The sequence below is a fragment of the Scylla paramamosain genome, chromosome 48, assembly GCF_035594125.1.
Source record: "Scylla paramamosain isolate STU-SP2022 chromosome 48, ASM3559412v1, whole genome shotgun sequence".
NCBI lineage: Eukaryota > Metazoa > Arthropoda > Malacostraca > Decapoda > Portunidae > Scylla > Scylla paramamosain.
The window spans coordinates 6194599-6212098 of NC_087198.1; the positions used below are offsets into that span (position 1 = coordinate 6194599).

The following is a 17500-nucleotide window of genomic DNA, read 5'->3' on the forward strand; positions in this document are numbered from 1 at the left end:
AATAATAGTAGTAGTAGTAGTAGTAGTAGTAGTAGTAGTAGAGCTAATATCAGTATTAGTAGCAGTAGTAGAAGTAGAACGAGTAGTAGTAGTAGCAGTAGTAGTAGTAGTAGTAGTAGTAGTAGTAGTAGTAGTAGTAGTAGTAGTAGTAGTAGTAGTAGTAGTAACAGAATTGTAGTAGTTGTAATAGTAGTAGCAGTAGTAGTAGTAGTAGTAGTAGCAGCAGTAGTAGTAGTAACAGAATTGTAGTAGTTGTAATAGTAGTAGCAGTAGTAGTAGTAGTAGTAGTAGTAGCAGCAGTAGTAGTAGCGCCAGTAGTGGCAGCAGTAGCAGTAATAGTAGTAATAGAATTCTAGTAGCACTAGTAATTGTAGTAGTAGTAATAGTAGCAGTAGGAGTAACAGTAGTAATAGTAACAGCAGTGGTAGCAGCAGTAGCAGTAGTAGTAGCAGTATTTAGGTAGAGCGGGTGTGAGGTGCGGTTCACACCAGCTAGTCACTGTCACCGCTGTCCGTGACGTCATGAGTGGGGGGAGGGAGCGAGGAGAGCACCTCGTGTGTAGGCGGCGGAAAGGGGAAAGGAGCGTGAGGCGGGTGGGGGCCGGAAGGAGTGGATGGTGGGTGGGGGGCGGGAAGGGGCGGCTGGCAGGCTGGGAGATGGAAGGAGTGGGTTGCTGGTAGGGGCCTTGCAGGAGTGGGTGGCGAAATGGGCTTAGGAAGGAGTGGGTTGAGGGTAGGGGGGAGGGAGTGGGAGGAGATAAGGACAGGAAGGTGTGCTGGCAGGTAGTGGCCGTGAAGGGGCTGCTGGCTATTGGGCGGCCAGAAATGCTGGCGGAAGTGAGAAGGAGTGGCTGGCGGGTGGTGGGGAGAGAGGTGGGGGGAAGGAGGCGTCTCGGACTGACACAACAAGATGGCGTCTCTGAGAAGAGGGGCAAGTGTAGTTTCCCGGGCCAGAGGCATGATGGGACTAACAAAACACCAGCAGGAGGTCTTTCCGTACACAACATGCACATGTACACAACACACGTATGGCTGTACACCTGGCGGCTACTCAACACACCTGGTACACTACTGGTAGCACACTTCAGGGAGGGCTTGGCCAATCCTGGTTATCTTGACCACCACTAAGTCTTTGAGGAGGAACACAATGCGATACACACGCGCACCACACAAGATACGCCGCCACACTGGCTGCAGACTGAGCGGCGTCCCTTTGGCTCAGTGTTTCCAGGCCGTTCGGTACTTGAGCGACACACAAAGGTATACTTGATATACAGGGACTTGTTCAACCAACGAACACACTCATATCCACAAAAAACACCATATATCTACCAAAAAAATAAAAATAAATAAATAAATAGATAAATAAAATGAAATAGATAAATAAATAAATAAAATTAATCAAATAATTAAATTATACTAAATTATTAAAACTACTATTGCTTCTACTCTTACTACTACTATAACTATTATTACTACTACTACTACTACTACTGTGTGTGTGTGATATTGATAACAATTATAGTAACAATATAACAACAAAAACTTCTACTACTACTATTATTACCACTATCATTACTACTGCTATTACTAATATAAATACTACTACTGCAGCTGTTTTTGCAACATTTTTTAAGGCATTACTATTAATATTCACATAGTATTATTAGCAGCAGTAGTAGTAATAGTGTTAGAGGTAGTAGTAGTAGTAGTAGTAGTAGTAGTTGTAGTAGTAGCAGTAGTAGTAGTAATAGTAGTAGTAGTAGCAGTAGTAGTAGTAGTAACAAATCGCAAATATTACCTCTACCACTACTACTACTATTACTGCTACTACTACTTTTTTCCTCTCACAAAGGCTTCTACTCTCCTTACTTCTATTACTGCTACCACTAGTATTACTACCACCACTAATACCACTACAACCACTACTACTACTACTACTACTACTACTACTACTACACACGCTTGCTTATGGAGGTCGTGAACAGTTCCATCTGGTACAAACTTAGCTGTGATGCGAGCAATGGTGCGTCACCTTGGTGGATCCCTGTCAAAATGTCTTCTGAATTGTCTTTGCACTTCTTTGACATTTTTGTGCCTCCAGTAACACTTTATGACAGATGTTCTTTCTTCAAAGCTTTGTCTTACTTCTGACATTATTATTTTGGCCAACTGCTTCTGAAAAAAAAAAAATTCAGTTAATTATAGCGAGTCAAACAAGGAGTACATTTTTGGATCTCTCTCTCTCTCTCTCTCTCTCTCTCTCTCTCTCTCTCTCTCTCTCTCTCTCTCTCTCTCTCTCTCTCTCTCTCTCTCTCTCTCTCTCTCTCTCTCTCTCTCTCTCTCTCTCTCTCTCTCTCTCTCTCTCTGTGTGTGTGTGTGTTTATACAGATAGATACAAATAGATAGATGTACACAGGTACAGACTTGTGCTTGTGGAGTATAAATGTAAGAGCATGAAGCACAGTGTGTCTCTCCCCACAGGCACCTCCCGCCTCACTCCTTGCTTCCTCCCGTCTCCCAGAGTCTACACACCTGCACTCTTGAGGTGAGTACACTTACTCTTTTCTTTCCTAGTAATTGTTTTCACTGTGTTTTCTATTGCACACAATTGGATAAGGTGTTATTCAGAGGCATTGATAACTACACTTAAGTGTTAAGTGTGTGTTTAACGGGTTCTATAAATAATGTTCCTTATCGGGGAGAACAAAGTGAATTGTGATTGTTGGGCTAGGTAACAACTGTCCATTATCGGGCGATGCATAGTGAGGGTTGTGTAAGAATAGTTATGTTGGTGTATGGTTGCAGGAGTTAGCAGCCAACGGCGTTAGGTTGCCAGGTGGACGAGTAGGGCCGAGTGGTGTCAACGTGAGGGCAGTGTAGCTGATCGTGTGGAAAGTGGGGTGCCAACTCCACTGGTTCTAATTACAAGTCTGGTTGTAGTGCCGGACTGGAGCAACAAATATGCCCATTGGATCTAGAATGTGTAGTGCACTGATGTGGGTAATGTGAACTGGAAATATAAATAAGGATTGAGACAAAATGGTATATTATGTTCCTTGTTACGTGGTACGTCTTCCTATCATCTCCGGCTACTCCTAGTTACGAGTAGATGCCTGCCTTTCAGTGTGGTCAACGCCACGACACACCAGGTTTCCTTTAACATTCTCTCTCTCTCTCTCTCTCTCTCTCTCTCTCTCTCTCTCTCTCTCTCTCTCTCTCTCTCTCTCTCTCTCTCTCTCTCTCTCTCTCTCTCTCTCTCTCTCTCTCTCTCTCTGTAAAACAATATAAAAATCGATAACAGCAACAACAACAACAACAACAACCCCAGCTCCACACCATCTGGTTCACCACCACCACAGCCCCAACACAACAGCAACACAACCACAGCCGTTAACACCTGTACCACCACCACCACCACCATCACAACACAAAGTACAAAACAAACTCGTGCAGGAAATTAAATCTGAATTGTGATCGGATTTATATAGTTTTTCCTCTACTTTATTTCCTCCTTCGTATTTCCTCTTTCGTAACAAATCGCTACTGTGCTTTTTTGTTTTGTTTTCATCTCTTCTTTTTCCTACTACTTCCTCTTCTTCCATTTTCCACTTACTCCTTCCTTCTGCCCAATTTATTCACGTGGATTCTCCCCTTTTTTCCCCCTTTTTCATTCACTATCATTCATTTCCTTCTTCCTTTTCATAATCAACACGTTTTCGCTTCCACTCAATGCCTCTTTCCCTTTTACACATCCATTGTTATTCATTATTTTCCTTTCTCTCATCGATTCTCTCCTTCCCTCTTCTTCTTTCATTCTTTCTTTCTTTCTTCACTGCAATTCCTTCCTTCCTTTTCCTTACATTCATTCATTCTTGTTTTCCTCTCCACATTCGCGCCTTCCTTCCCTCCTCCACACTCCTTCGCTTTCCTTCCTTTCTCCTGCATCTTTCTCTCTCTTGCACCCTTTCATTCGTTTCTCTTGCCCAGTCTCACACTACATATTCCCTCTTTTTCACCTTATTCCCTCCTTCCTCTCTTCTTTCCTCTAAATTCTTTTACTCCTTTCCTTGCTTTACACTCCTTCCTCCTATTACCCTCTACCACTCTCACTCTTCCCTTCTTTCCCCTCTTCTTCCCCCTCGTTCTTTCCTCTTGTGCGCTCATATCTTGCATTCTGTTCTCTCTGCACCCACTACACCTCTTCCACCTTCTGCTCCACTTCCCTCCTTCAGCTCTGCATTATTTCGCTTCTCACCTTCTTTCTTCCCTTCAGTAATTGCTCCACACAGATGCCATGTGGGTTAAGCGTGGAGGAGGAAGTGGTGGTGGAGTCCTTTGTAAGGCTTCTACACACCTGTTTAGGCTATTGATGTATGTGCGTGGCTGGTGAGACAAGAGGGATCAAATCAGATAATGAGGGATAGACAGTGGGGTTGAAAGAAGAAGTAGTAGAGGTTGGGTGAAGAACAGTGACAGAAGTATGAGAATGAAATATGACAGAAATGCCGTCTTGTCTGCGTCACAGGTGTTTCAGTTCATTTAGTTTTCTAAAATAATAGTACAACAGTTGTATTATTCATATATTGGATCAGGTAAGGCTTTTCGAAATGTGTTTACTGGTTTCCTGAAGAGGCGATGTTCATTTTCTTCTGCTGGAGTTGTGTTTATGTACGTGGCGTCCTTGAGTATGTGCGTCAGTTTGTGATGTACTTGTTTTCCTCTCATATAAAATATTGTATTAATTGGTTCCATTTTTGCTTGTGTGTGCAGTTCCTCCGGTGTGTGGGGATGTTTCGTTGTAGGCGAAGCGGAGTGGAAAAGTGTGTGTGTGTGTGTGTGTGAGAGAGAGAGAGAGAGAGAGAGAGAGAGAGAGAGAGAGAGAGAGAGAGAGAGAGAGAGAGAGAGAGAGAGAGAGAGAGAGAGAGAGAGAGAGAGAGAGAGAGAGAGAGAGAGAGAGAGTGAGGGGACAGGGGAAGCAGACGGGCAGACAGACAGACAACCATACATACAAACAGGCATGCAGACAGACAGAGACCATCAACCTCCTCCCCCTACACACACACACACACACACACACACACACACACACACACACACACACACACACATACACACACACACACAGGTATATAAATAACACAGGCTTCTCCACCGACCTTGATGGAACGTTTTGTGGTGAAAAGTTGAGAATTTCCAAAGGTATCACTGACTGGAGAGGTGTAATGAAGTGGACTCTTGGTTTTCTTTAGTCCAATGGCTTCTCCACCAACCTTGATAGGACGCAGTGTAAGTGTCGTCGATTATTTTCTTAGTCGCTAATGACAAAAAGAGTAATGAGTTCCAGAAATTGTCTTTTTTTTCCCCTGCGAGGTTAATGAAATGTGGCTGTGGAGGTGAAGCATGCATTCTTCAAACACTACTGACATTAAAAGAAGTATTCGAGTTCTTGGAGTTGTTCTCATGTCTACAGTCAGTTTTTACTGTTGTGGTTCCTGCCTTCGACTTTAATAGAATGTTGTGGCGTAAGAGAAATATATATTTTTTCAAACGCCACTGACATCAAGAACAGTTATCGAGTTTTTGAATGAAATATTTTAACATCAGCAGTTATTTATTTATTTATTTATTTATTTATTTATTTTAGTTTTGGCTTCTCATGCTTGGTAGTGTGTCGTGGTGCAGGTGAACACAATGGTCTGTTTTTTGTATGAAATGTGTATTATAAAATAGGGTAAGTAAAGTTTTTTTTTAATGTATTCATGTAAACAACAAATCTACGTATTTTCTTTTATTTCTATTAAATAATTAAAGTTTTTTTTATGTATTAATGTAAACAACAAATCTACGTATTTTTTTTTATTTCTATTAAATAAATAGTTTTTTTTTAATGTATTCATGTAAACAACAAATCTACGTATTTTTTTTAATTTCTATTAAATAATTAAAGTTTTTTTTTTAATGTATTCATGTAAACAACAAATCTACTTTTTTTTCTATTAAATAATAATAATAACAATAATAATAATAATAATAATAATAATAATAATAATAATAATAATTCTTTCTCTCTCTCTCTCTCTCTCTCTCTCTCTCTCTCTCTCTCTCTCTCTCTCTCTCTCTCTCTCTCTCTCTGGAACACTACCACTGCCAGTAAAAAGAGTAATCGAGTTGTTGAAGTACTTAAATGCCTGAAGTTGTATGATCTTACTGGTTCTTGCCACGACTGATGGCCTTGGAATAAGCGAAGAGAACAACTTGGAGCAGCACCGCAAACACTAAAAGCAGCAGACGAATAGTTCAAACCTCTCAGCGGCTCTTGTTTTCATATCTGCTCAGTGAGGATGGCTGGAGTAAACCGATAGCTGGAACATTCGACCACCTGAACAATTCGTAATACTGAAAAAATTAACTGGAATATGACTGAACCAATTTCATCACTCCTAATGCACAAAAGAAACCGAAAAAAATGATCTAGTTGGTGAAAGACTTGCCCAACTAAACGATTCCTGCCATAGAAACATGAAAAATTAAAACACTAACAATTTCTGGGATTTCTGATAAATTCTCATTTTCTTATGGTCTCTCTCTCTCTCTCTCTCTCTCTCTCTCTCTCATATATATATATATATATATATATATATATATATATATATATATATATATATATATATATATATATATATATATATATATATATATATATATATATATATATATATATATATATATATATATATATATATATATATATATATATATATATATATATATATATATATATATATATATATATATATATATATATATATATATATATATATATATATATATATATATATATATATATATATATATATATATATATATATATATATATATATATATATATATATATATATATATATATATATATATATATATATATATATATATATATATATATATATATATATATATATTTTTTTTTTTATATAGGAAGGATACTGGAAAAGGGCAACAAAAATCTAATAATAAAAATGCCCACTGAAATGCCAGTCCCTTAAAAGGGTCAAAGCAGTGGTCAAAAATTGGTGGATAAGTGTCTTGAAACCTCCCTCTTGAAGGAATTCAAGTCATAGGAAGGTGGAAATACAGAAGCAGGCAGGGAGTTCCAGAGTTTACCAGAGAAAGGGATGAATGATTGAGAATACTGGTTAACTCTTGCGTTAGAGAGGTGGACAGAATAGGGGTGAGAGAAAGAAGAAAGTCTTGTGCAGCGAGGCCGCGGAAGGGGGAGGCATGCAGTTAGCAAGATCAAAAGAGCAGTTGGCATGAAAATAGCGGTAGAAGACAGCTAGATATGCAACATTGCGGCGGTGAGAGAGGGGCTGAAGACAGTCAGTTAGAGGAGAGGAGTTGATGAGACGAAAAGCTTTTGACTCCACCCTGTCTAGAAGAACAATATGAGTGGAACCCCCAGACATGTGAAGCATACTCCATACATGGACGGATAAGGCCCTTGTACAGAGTTAGCAGCTGGGGGGTGAGAAAACCTGGCGGAGACGTCTCAGAACCCCTAACTTCATAGAAGCTGTTTTAGCTAGAGATGAGATGTGAAGTTTCCAGTTCAGATTATAAGTAAAGGACAGACCGAGGATGTTCAGTGTAGAAGAGGGGGACAGTTGAGTGTCATTGAAGAAGAGGGGATAGTTGTCTGGAAGATTGTGTCGAGTTGATAGATGGAGGAATTGAGTTTTTGAGGCATTGAACAATACCAAGTTTGCTCTGCCCCAATCAGAAATTTTAGAAAGATCAGAAGTCAGGCGTTCTGTGGCTTCCTTGCGTGATGTGTTTACCTCCTAAAGGGTTGGACGTCTATGAAAAGACGTGGAAAAGTGCAGGGTGGTATCATCAGCACAGGAGTGGATAGGACAAGAAGTTTGGTTTAGAAGATCATTAATGAATAATAAGAAGAGAGTGGGTGACAGGACAGAACCCTGAGGAACACCACTGTTAATAGATTTAGGAGAAAAACAGTGACCGTCTACCACAGCAGCAATAGAACGGTCAGAAAGGAAATTTGAGAAGAAGTTACAGAGAGGAACCGTAGGAGAAACCGTAGGAGGGTAGTTTTGAAATCAAAGCTTTGTGCCAGACTCTATCAAAGGCTTTTGATATGTCCAAGGCAACAGCAAAAGTTTCACCAAATTCTCTAAAAGAGGATGACCAAGACTCAGTAAGGAAAGCCAGAAGATCACCAGTAGAGCGGCCTTGACGGAACCCATACTGGCGATCAGATAGAAGGTTGTGAAGTGATAGATGTTTAAGAATCTTCCTGTTGAGGATGGATTCAAAAACTTTAGATAGGCAGGAAATTAAAGCAATAGGACGGTAGTTTGAGGGATTAGAGCGGTCACCCTTTTTAGAAACAGGTTGAATGTAGGCAAACTTCCAGCAAGAAGGAAAGGTAGATGTTGACAGACGGAGCTGAAAGAGTTTGACTAGCAAGGTGCAAGCATGGAGGCACAGTTTCGGAGAACAATAGGAGGGACCCCATCAGGTCCATAAGCCTTCCAAGGGTTTAGGCCAGCGAGGGCATGGAAAACATCATTGCGAAGAATTTTAATACGTGGCATGAAGTAGTCAGAAGGTGGAGGAGAGGGAGGAACAAGCCCAGAATCATCCAAGGTAGAGTTTTTAGCAAAGGTTTGAGCAAAGAGTTCAGCTTTAGAAATAGATGTTATAGCAGTGGTGCCATCTGGTTGAAGTTTGGGTGTGTGTGGCAGTGTTTGGGTGTGTGTGTGGCAGTGTGTGGGTGTGTGTGGCAGTGTCTGAGTGTGTGTGGCAGTGTCTGGGTGTGTGTGGCAGTGTCTGGGTGTGTGTGGCAGTGTCTGGGTGTGTGTGGCAGTGTCTGGGTGTGTGTGGCAGTGTCTGGGTGTGTGTGGCTGTGTCTGGGTGTGTGTGGCAGTGTCTGGGTGTGTGTGGCAGTTTCTGGGTGTGTGTGGCAGTGTCTGGGTGTGTGTGGCAGTGTCTGTAATGACTTGATTGAAAGTTTCTATGGTTTACTCACACCACACTAATTCAAATCAAGTGTTGGTGGTGCAGGTGTGAGCAACAGCCAGGTAGAGGAGGGACACAGTTTTTGGGCATTTTCAGATGTGTAAGTGTGTAATGTGTTATGTTTTCAGGTGTGTAAATGTGTTTTTCATGTGTAGATAGCTTGGGTTTGTATTTCTGTCTGTGTATTGTGTCGTTCTGGTGTTGAATTTGTTGTTGTCTTGTGTTTTGTTCATGTTTTTCTTCATTCCTCTGTGTGCTTCTTTCCCCCGTCTCCTGCCTGTCCTTCACAACAAACGTCGTTCTTTTCTTGCACCAATTACCATCCAATCATTGTTTTTAATCATTACATTCTCTCTCTCCCTCTCTCTGTCTGTCTTACCTGTTTTTCGTCATCTAATTTCCTCCTTTCTTCCTCTCTTACACTTGCAATTCTCTCTTCAATCTCTATCTCTCTCTCTTTCATCAGTTCCTCTCTCATTCTGTCCAGGCCCTGAGCAATTAAAGAGAGGCATTAGAGTAAGACAGAACATTTCCAGTGTGAATTGTGGGTGTCCTCTCCCTCTTTCTCTCTTTGTCTCTTTCTCTCCCTCTCACCTCCCATCTGCTGAGAGAGGAGGGTGGGGAGGAGGGCGGGTGCTCCTCGCTGGGACTTGAAGAGAAAGGCAGGCTAGTGGGGGAGGTGCTGGTGGTGGCTGTGGTCGTTGTCATCATTCTAAATCTAGACCTTATGTTTTCAACCTCCAGCCTGTGTCTCTTTCTCTCCTCCTCCAGTTCCCTTCGGCCTTCCTCCACCTGAAGTAGTAGTAGTAGTAGTTGTAGTAGTAGTAGTAGTAGTTAGTGTTTTGGTACATTGGACATGACAAGGGTGACTAAGAGGGGGTCTGGTGGGGGTCTTCAAGTGGCACAGGGGACATGACAAGGGTGACTAGGTGGGGGTCAGTACCACAACATACTTACCTGCAAGGCCATAAAGTCTCTCTCCTGATTGGCTGAGGGCTGGCCAATCAGAGGCTGGGACTGCAGTGGTGTGGGAGGGGGAAGGAGGGCCACACCTAACCCTCCTCCTCCTCCTCCTCCTCCTTCCTCTTCCTCTTCCTCCTCCTCTTCTTCAAAACTAAAAGGAAAAATATCTTCAATATATAAATCTGTTAATATAAAGTCAGTGATGGTGGTGGTGGTGGTGGAGAGGGAGAGGCCAACCTGTGGGGGGGAGAAGAGGGGGAGAGGGGGGCAGTGTGTATGTATATATGTGTGTGTGTGTGTGTGTGTGTGTGTGTGTGTGTGTGTGTGTGTGTGTGTGTGTGTGTGTGTGTGTGTGTGTGTGTGTGTGTGTGTGTGTGTGTGTGTGTGTGTGTGTGTGTGTCCTTAAATATACCAATACTATTACTATTACTATTATTATTTTTATTGTTATTATCATTACTACTACTACTACTACTACTACTTTTAATATAACAACAACAGCAACAACAACAACAACCACCACCACCACCACCACCACCACCACCACCACTACTACTAATTCAAATTGAAGAAGAAGAAGAAGAAGAAGAAGAAGAAGAAGAAGAAGAAGAAGAAGAAGAAGAAGAAGAAGAAGAAAAACAAGAAGAATAACAACAAGATACCTATAACTCTCACTCTCTCTCTCTCTCTCTCTCTCTCTCTCTCTCTCTCTCTCTCTCTCTCTCTCTCTCTCTCTCTCTCTCTCTCTCTCTCTCTCTCTCTAACCTGTGCTTGTCCAGTTTGATGTGCTTTGGGTAGTCAGGAAGAGCTTTGAAATGCTGTTTGGTCTTCACAGAGCACCTCTTCTCCTCCTCCTCCTCCTCCTCCTCCTCCTCCTCCTCTTCTTCTTCTTCTTCCTCCTCCTCTCCCTCCTCTTCTTTCATCTGGCAGCCATGGTGGTGGTGGTGGTAGTGGTGTAGTGCTGGAAATTAATTATGTATATTTCTATTTTTTTTTTAGGCTAAGGCCCATGTAATGTGCGGGGATGACCAGACAGTCTCAGTATCATGTGACTAACCCCTCCCCCTTCCCCTCCTCTCCTCAGTTTCCTTTTGTCCTTACTTTTTCCCCCTCTCAGCGTCACTGTGTTGACCACTTCTATGATAAATTTACCCCGTGAATAAACGTAATTTCTCCTGCTTGGCCAGGTTATAGAGGCGAATTTTTCACCTAATTCCAGAGAATGGGGAGCCCTTAATACGATAAAATTAATTCTATAATGGTAAGGTCTTAAGCCAGCTCAAACAAATCCCAGATAATTACGCCGCGCCAATGAGGTTGACGAATCTGATAAGTCTTCTTTGCTTCGCTGTATTCTTACCCCTGTTGCTACGCAAGCCGGGAAGAGATACCAGACTTTGACCAGACAATTGATTTCAAAAGTCCATTGAATTAAACTTCTTAAAGTAACAACTCCCTTCCTGTGCGAACCATTACCAGTGCTTTCTTTTCAGTGTCTTGCTTCTTCGTGTGATGTTCGTCGCCGCCGCCGCTGTATTTCCTCAACAATATCCAGTGCATTCTGCCACCAGTAACCAATCACTGAGTGGGTTAGGGTACAACTAGAGCACGACCGGCGGGATAAACACATGAACTTTGGCCTTTTTCGCAGCACACACACACACACACACACACACACACACACACACACACAGTCAAGTAAATACGTATAGTACAAATAGAACTTCATATGAGCAAATAAGACATATTCTCTCTCTCTCTCTCTCTCTCTCTCTCTCTCTCTCTCTCTCTCTCTCTCTCTCTCTCTCTCTCTCTCTCTCTCTCTCTCTGACACACACTCTCATACACACACACAGTCACACAGACCGTGGAGGGTTCTGCAGGACGGGCAGCTGGATGGTGATGGTGGTGTCTGTTGTCGTCTGGAGTTCTGTCTTTTCCAGCACTCGTGGCTTCTCTGGTTCCGTCCATTCTTCAAGTGTCGTCAGTATGTCACAGTGCACTGTTGTAAAGCACTCCTTCACTTCTAACGTGTACTTTTTGCCTGGAGTCAGGTGAGCAAACTGCGGCGGGAGAAGAGGCGAAGTTAAGGGCAATATCATGAAACACTTCTGCGCCACACCTCCGCTACATTCAAAAGGCTGTATATAGGTGCAGTTACGTGAGTTTTTAAGGCCGATTTTTATCTATTTATTTATTCTCTCTCTTTTTTTAATCAAGCAAATCATCTCTGTGGCTTTTGAGAATAGTCGTGGTGAGAGAGCAAAGCGTTTCTGAACACAGATCTTTAGCCTGTAGATGTTGCACCGCCAGGCATGTCAAGGTCCCTTTTCTGAAATGCGTTTGGTTTCTCATAAAGACTATTTTCAAAAGCCACAGGGATAATGCGCCGGGTTCTCATGGGTGTTTTGTTCATCAGTAGTATAAAATTCTTGTTAGACTATCATTAGAATCAAAATCACTTTAGCAATCGCCAGTCACACCTAGTAAGAGTCGAGCTGAGACGCCGAAACGTTTCACAATATGGTTCTGTAATTACGGGTAGTGAGGCCTGGGCAGCAGCGACACAGCATTTTCGTGCAGGTGTGGTGCAATATTGCGCAATGCCAAGAACAACCTCAATAAGAACTGTGGGGTCCGTATGAGCCGGTCTGAGACGAGTCTAAAAAATTGGAACCCTCCAGTCGCTGGGGAAGGTCCTTGAAGTTGCTCTGCAAGTTAAAGCACCTGTTACCTGATTACTTTTTTAATTTCCCCAAATGACACATAACCTGGGAAAGAAAAACAATGATTGAGGAGAGCAGGGAAAAAAATATCATTATTACGGAGCGAGAGAGAGAGAGAGAGAGATAGAGAGATAGAGAGAGAGAGAGAGAGAGAGACGATGAGGAAAGTGTGTGTGTGTGTGTGTGTGTTGCGCGGTTTGTGTTACCACCCCCCATTTGTGAGGATTTCTTTTACTATTAGTATTGTTTTTTAATGTATTAAAGAGAGGGACCAAGTACAAAGAAATGGTTAAAAAAAAGTTTATAAATACTGTCCCTAAAGAAGAACAAAGGATTATGTTGTTGTTGTTGTTGTTGTTGTTGTTGTGATGGTGGACTCACGTGCCACCTTCACCACCATAAGTCTCACACAGGCACAAGTACGGAGTCTCACATTGGGAAATTGCGATAAAGGAGGTTTCTTTGGTGAGGGAGAGGTCGGTGGCGGCGCCCACGTCGTTGGCAGGGTTGGCGGTTACGGTGTAGTTCGTAAAGGGCAGCAGATCTTTTAATGCTATCGTTGCTCTTCCCCCAGAGTTGACAGCACCGTATTTAACGAGGGGATTCTTGACTTTCTTACTCGATGGCTTCAGAATGAATTGCACTTTCATACTGTAACCATTATATTTAACGCAATTGTCTTCTGGAATCACACTGAAGACTTCTCACCCTAACTTCAGGTTCTGATGGGGTGAGAACACACGACTAAGGTAGTTATAAGGGACTTGCATCAGCATTACATACGTTGTTGCATTTATCCACGTACTTCTCTTGGACTGCCTGCAGAAGAAAGAAAAAAGAGAAAAGATTATCATTATTATTTTCTTTTGCGTTTTTACCTTTACAAGACAAATCAAAGGCAAACGATATTGAAGAAAATGACCTTGTTTTTTATTTTTTTTATTTTATCTATTAATCTATTATCTTATTTCATTTATTTACTTATTTTATTTTTGTTGATGCTACACTGAAAGATGTTCAGAGAGAGAGAGAGAGAGAGAGAGAGAGAGAGAAAGAGAATGTGTGTGTGTGTATGTGTTAGTCTTTCAGTAAGAGTGAAAAGAAATACAAAGAAAATCTATAACTTTCAGCCATAATGGAATGAGGAGAGAAGAGAAGAGCGAAAGTGCGCGACTCACCTGTAGCAGGGGTGACTGTAGAGTTTGTTGCTATTATTTTGCCAGTGGTCTTTTCTCGTATTTGGAAAGTCGTATTGGTGTAAGGGCGTGCCAAAATTTTCATAGCTTGCCAGTTTAACTTTGCGTCTTGCCAGTTACTGAATTTTATGTCATAATCACACGCCAGGAAGTCTAACTGTTGATGTACGAAGTGGAGAGAAGAGAGGCGAAATGCTAGAATGCTGTTGAAACCTGCAGTAAAGTGGCTAATATTACTCGGCTGTGAACACACACACACACACACACACACACACACACACACACACACCATTCAGACTTATTAGTAATCCCCATCTTGTATCTAAACTGGTTATTATTTCGGCTGAAGGACGGATGTGGGAGTAGGTGGATGTATGGAAAGGTGGACTGGGTAGATAGCCAGTTGGGTGGATTAATTGCTCTGTGTATGGGTGAAATGTTGTGCTGATGGATAGGTGGATGGGTGAGTGAATGGTTAGGTGGAAGGGTGAGTGGGTGGATGGATGCGGTGATCGCCGGCTGTGTTAATGCAGGGGCTGGTCAACGCTCCCTCAGTTATCTGGAGAAGCACACTCTAAAACCGTCTCTCGTGATACATCTTGATGCACTGCACCTGAAAGCTACAAAACATTGATCCTAAGTGTTTATGGTAACAGTTTCCACGGAATCTAGTGATGCACATTCTACACAACAGTTATTATAAGCTAAATACTCGCAACAAGGCTCTCAGTGATTTCATATCTATTTCTAGTCTTCTGTTACATAATTAATTTGAAATACTTTCCACTGGTTTCTACAGGGACTCATGTTTTATCTGGCAAATCCCAAAAAGGTATTATTGCACTTTCAATCAATACACCGTAGGTAAGTATAGCCCCTGGCAGGGTCTACATCTCACTGTTTGGAGCATTTCTAGCCTTATTTTACCCTGTCGGAAATTAATAACAACTTCAGATGAGAATGTCAAAGATTCAAGTCAATTCTAGCTCAAGTCCACCAGTAGTCGTCTCTCGTAGGATGCTGAGTGTGTTCGTATGTTTGTCATCAACAGTGCACGTGCGCGATGGTGACGTGACGTTGACACACGTGTTAAGACTTGTGATGACGTGGAGTTACCTGCTGTGAATCAGGTCACACGGAAATCTGACAGCCAATCACATGTAGGCACGTGTGTTTAGAGGAGGAAGGAGCACCCGGGACTGTCTGTGGTGCGTCAGTTTCACCATGGACACGGAAGAGAGACGTGTGCTGGCTGTCAATATATGAAGTGCAGTTTACCGCCAGTTCCCTCAAATTCTTCTGGTATTTTTCGTTAAGTAATTACTGCTGGTATGCAGTGATGACTGACAATGTAGGAGGTGACAAAATGTTACGTTACATCAGTTTACCTTGTGTGTGGGTTAGGAGGTTAGGTTAGTGACCTTAAGGGAGAGTCCAAGAGAGACGAAGCCCTTTCCGATTAGGTTAGGTTGGTTACGTTGGGTTAAGATCATGTAGAAAAATCCCGTTTTCGAAATATGCTGCTTGTCATCCTTAAACTTTTTTCTGGAATGTCAAAAATATCCCACCAGATTCCTGTGCTTCCTAGCTTTAGTGAAAGGTAAAGAGGATGAAAGCATTGGTTGAAACTGCGAATTTACCCCCTAAGAGAGTCGAGCAAGTATTATTTGTACTGACAGGATATTACGACAGCCAAGACCGCGCGGTGATGAAAGGAACACTGAGCGATATCAGACCCGCCGGTTTCTCCAAAACACCCAACAAACCTGAGGCGACAGATACGAGTTTGTAGTGGTGCTGTAAAACCCTAGTCTGTACATGTGTTGTGGTTGTTGTACAAACATGTCAGGAAAGAAGAACCAAGGTGTGAAAGGACGGGTTGTACGTTCAGAGAAGAAAGCGACGACTCAGGGAGGACATTGGGAGACAGGATGTAAACAGACCAGCGGCACCGTAGGGAAAACGTTGAGGCGCACAATATCAACAGTCTTTACCAGTGCCCCGCTAACATTTGGCATCAAAACACGGGGTGTTGCTTTCATGTGTACCAGAATTTATATACGGGTATGTTAACTGTATAACTTGAATGGATACAGTAAGGTCATATAGAGGAAAAAAAAATTCGTTCCAGGGGTAGTGTACATCGCAGACCCGAGATAATGTACAGAGTATTTACCTAATTTTGCCATTTTCTTGCTCTCTGCTTGATGATGGTGGCAAAAAATTTTCATATTTTATTACTTGGTTTAATAGCACACAAATGACGTAAGGATTTTTTTTTTTCAGCCGACCAACTTTTATGTGCAAAATTCAGTCAGCAAGCGTTAACCAGTATTTTCAATCATTTATCCATGTCTCTGACGAACCCTGGAACTTCATGCCTGCCTTGTATTCCCTCTTTCCTATGACTTGAACTCTTGCAGGAGGGAGCTTTCAACACACCCTTCAAATTAAATGCCCCCTTTTTGTATCTAAGAACTGACATCTGATTGGGTCTCTCTTCTACAGGCAGGAGTAAGTGTACCTGCTGGTGGACTACAGGCTGAACACAAGCATTGACAAGCAGTACAGGGCATTTCATGATGGCTTCTGCAGGGTGTGGGACGGTACTGTGCTCAAACTTTTCCTGCCAATGGAACGAACTTAAGGACTTGGTCACCGGCAATGAAAATTATTTCTGGACCGAGTTGGAAAAGAATGCTGAATATAAGATTAAGTTAGGTTGAGGTGGGCCTGGGGTGTGTATGTGTGTGTGTGTGTTTAGGCGTTTTTTTTTTTTTGGTGTTTGGCAGTGTTTTCAGGTGGCTGTGTGTGTTTTAGGGTCGTTTGTGTGTGTTTTCACTTGTATATCATTCATTTTAGTTGTTCTCCACTATTTCATCCTCTCATTCATTTTACTTATATTTCCTTATTAATGTACGCTCTGCCTCTGTCGCCGCCTCTAATATTTATCCAGTCCTTCCCTGTGTCTATATATCTAGTCCTTTTTTACCTCTATCACTCTCCTATCTAATATCCAGTCCTTCACTTCCTGCCTTCAGTTCGCACACACTCCTCACATCTTCTGGTGCCTATATTTACCCAGTCCTTCCCTGCACACACCACAGCCAATATGAATTAACACACAAATGCCAAAATCCTTCCTTTTATTAATCCCTCACTGTGTTTCCAGGGTGAGTACTTCCCAGACCATCCAGTCACTCGCACGTGTTGGGAAGTCTTTCGCAAGCTCTCGCTGGAACAGAAAATGTTTTTAAGTTTCTGACGGGGACTCACCAGGTGTACTAGGCATGAGAGAGAGAGAGAGAGAGAGAGAGAGAGAGAGAGAGAGAGAGAGAGAGAGAGAGAGAGAGAGAGAGAGAGAGAGAGAGAGAGAGAGAGAGAGAGAGAGAGAGAGAGAGAGAGAGAGAGAGAGAGAGAGAGAGAGAGAGAGAGAGAGAGAGAGAGAGAGAGAGAGAGAGAAAGAGAGAGATAGAGAGAGAGAGAATTTTTTATTTATTTCCTTTGTTCCTTCCTCTTCTCCTTTATTTCTTCTTTATCTTTCTATCTTTCTCTCTCCTCTGTCTTCTTTCTT

General features: G+C 42.1%; 1 protein-coding gene across 1 annotated transcript in view; it reads left to right on the forward strand.

Moving 5' to 3' along the window:
* The window catches only part of LOC135095241 (keratin-associated protein 5-1-like), a 35790-nt gene extending 18377 nt beyond the window's left edge, over positions 1-17413 (forward strand). Inside the window, exons 3-5 of the mRNA XM_063996024.1 lie at positions 2484-2547; positions 16435-16653; positions 17099-17413. The gene's annotated coding sequence lies outside the window, so the exon portion shown is untranslated. The remainder of the gene's footprint in view (positions 1-2483; positions 2548-16434; positions 16654-17098) is intronic.
* The last annotated feature ends 87 nt before the right edge of the window (positions 17414-17500 follow it).